The following is a 2,304-nucleotide window of genomic DNA, read 5'->3' as shown; positions in this document are numbered from 1 at the left end:
TTGGTCACGGTTCACTTCATTTTTGTTTACACAAATAATTTTGTTTTAAATTTAACTGATTCACAAATTCTGATGGCCACTGTAAATTTTCAAACTTTAGTTTCCGTTAGTCTCGCTTATTAGATCCAGTCACTAAATTTTTTTTTTTACAACCCACTGTATTTGAAGAAAAAAAAATATTTCACTGTCACTTCACTTTTTGTTCTCACTGTATCCTCCAAATTTAAATTTTAAATTTTTTTTGTCACTTTTCAGAACCACTCTAATTTCTTAAACAATTTTCTTTTTTCAACTTTTTTCATTAAATTAATTTTTTTTTGTCCGAACACTTTTGACACTCACTGTAAATTCCGATCAAATAATTTTTCTTTAACATTTTCACTTTTAATCATTCTACACGAAACGATTGTTAAAACTTTTTCAAGTATTTTATTTTTTTTTTCGTTTACTTTTTACACGCACTGTAAATTCCAAAATTTTTTTTTTTACCCGAATTCACTTTTTCCAAAACCCGAACCGAAATTATTTTAAATTTATAAATTTTTTTTTATTTTATTCGATTAAAATTTTTTTTACATGGCACTCAAACTTTTGACGCACACTGTAACCAAAAAAATTTTTTTTTTGCACCGAACCACATTTTAATTTTCACTAAAGTCCACTTTTTATATTTCAAATATAATCCATTACACTTACCTTAAATTCCCGGAACCACCTTAATCCTTAGTCCACTGGCCCATCTGGAACAAAACCTAGAAAATTTAAAACAAAATTATTAGAAATTGTATAAAAATAATTAAAATAATTTACACTTTTTTTACTTACCATTTCATTCTGCTTCGATCCGCCATCTTTCAGAATCGGCCATCAGTTTTTTTTATATAGGCCCAGGGCCGCCAACATGATATCTGTAAAGAAAGAAAATTTGGTTGTGTTAGTTAACAACACCACTAATAAATTTTTCTATCACTATGTTTTTGTTACTTACCTTATTTAAAATCCCCTTATACGGCCATAGAAATCCACCAGAACCTGTAAAGAAACAAAAGAAACAATTATTATATTGTTTTAAACTATTTAAATTAATACTTTTATTATTTTATTGTTTATTAACAAAAAAATTACTTACCTCGTTGTATCCATTGATATTTTTTTTGTTTGGGTGCTTCTTCTTCACCCACGCGTAGTATTTTTCTTATTTGCCTCCTCCTCTACCATTCATTCAAGCAGCTGTTCACAGTACGTCGCCGCCTGGCCAGTTTTTAACGGCGGTACAGAGTTGTACTTTTGTTCTCGAATGAATAAAGGGTTGCCATAGCGCAAATTTTTTGTATGGGAATAATGGAATACCCAAAATCCCAGAAAAGTTTTAGGACATTAGGGTTGTTCAGAAATATTAGGGTGCTTTTTTTCCCTCCCATCCTGTGTCCAGGGATGGATAACAGGAGTGGTGGGGTTTGTCGTGTGCACCCTGTAATAGAGCTACTGAATAGAAGAAGAAGAAACTTAAACAGGTGGCAGCACAATGAAAAAGGGATTTTTTTTTTTTGGAAAGAAGAAGATGTATAAAAACAAAAACAAATAGTCATTTCATATATACTCTTTATATTGAGTATTTTTAACTGCTTTGCAATATAAATATTGTTACAGTAATTATGTCTGTAGAAGATTTTGTTAGTGTTATCTGTATTCCTACTGTTGTATGTCTTGGTATTGTTGTTTAGGCTGGTATTGTTGTTTGTACCGGTGTTGTTGTTTGAATTAGTGTTGTAGCTTGTATTGTTGTTTGCGATAGTGTTGTTATTTGTATTATTGCTTGAGTTGATGTTGTTATTTGTAATGTTGTTTGGGCTAGTGTTGTTGTTTTGGCTAATGTTGTTGTTTTCTCTAGTGTTGTTGTTTGGGCTAGTATTGTTGTTGTTGTTTGGGCTAATGTTGTTGTTTGGGCTAGTGATGTTGTTTGGGCAAGTGTTGGTGTTTGGGCTAATGTTGTTGTTTTGGCTACTGTTGTTGTTTGTGCTAGTGTTGTTGCTTGGGCTAGTGTTGTTGTTTGAATTAGTGTTGTTGTTTGGGCTAATGTTGCTTTGGCTAGTGTTGTTGTTTGATCTAGTGTTGTGGTTTAGGCTAGTGTTGTTGTTTTGGCTAGTGTTGTTGTTTGTGCTAGTGTTGTTGTTTGTGCTAATGTTGTTGTTTGGTCTAGTGTTGTTGTTTGAGCTAGTGTTGTTGTTTGGGCTAGTGTTGTTGTTTGGGCTAGTGTTGTTGTTTTTATACTTTTTGGATTTTTGAAAATTATCCCAAAGTATC

At 31.8% G+C, this 2,304-nt stretch overlaps 1 long non-coding RNA gene across 1 annotated transcript; it reads right to left on the bottom strand.

Moving 5' to 3' along the window:
• Nucleotides 1-658: 658 nt before the first annotated feature.
• On the bottom strand, nt 659-1,652 carry LOC124419687. The gene is made up of 4 exons (XR_006940756.1): nt 1,130-1,652; nt 989-1,032; nt 826-908; nt 659-752 (listed from the first exon to the last, which is right to left on the bottom strand). It is a non-coding gene; the product is annotated as an uncharacterized LOC124419687 (long non-coding RNA).
• Nucleotides 1,653-2,304: the final 652 nt, after the last annotated feature.

This window comes from Lucilia cuprina, chromosome 4, assembly GCF_022045245.1.
Source record: "Lucilia cuprina isolate Lc7/37 chromosome 4, ASM2204524v1, whole genome shotgun sequence".
NCBI classification, from domain to species: domain Eukaryota; kingdom Metazoa; phylum Arthropoda; class Insecta; order Diptera; family Calliphoridae; genus Lucilia; species Lucilia cuprina.
Note: the sequence above shows the minus strand (reverse complement) of the source record. Positions and strands in the feature narration are given on the sequence as shown.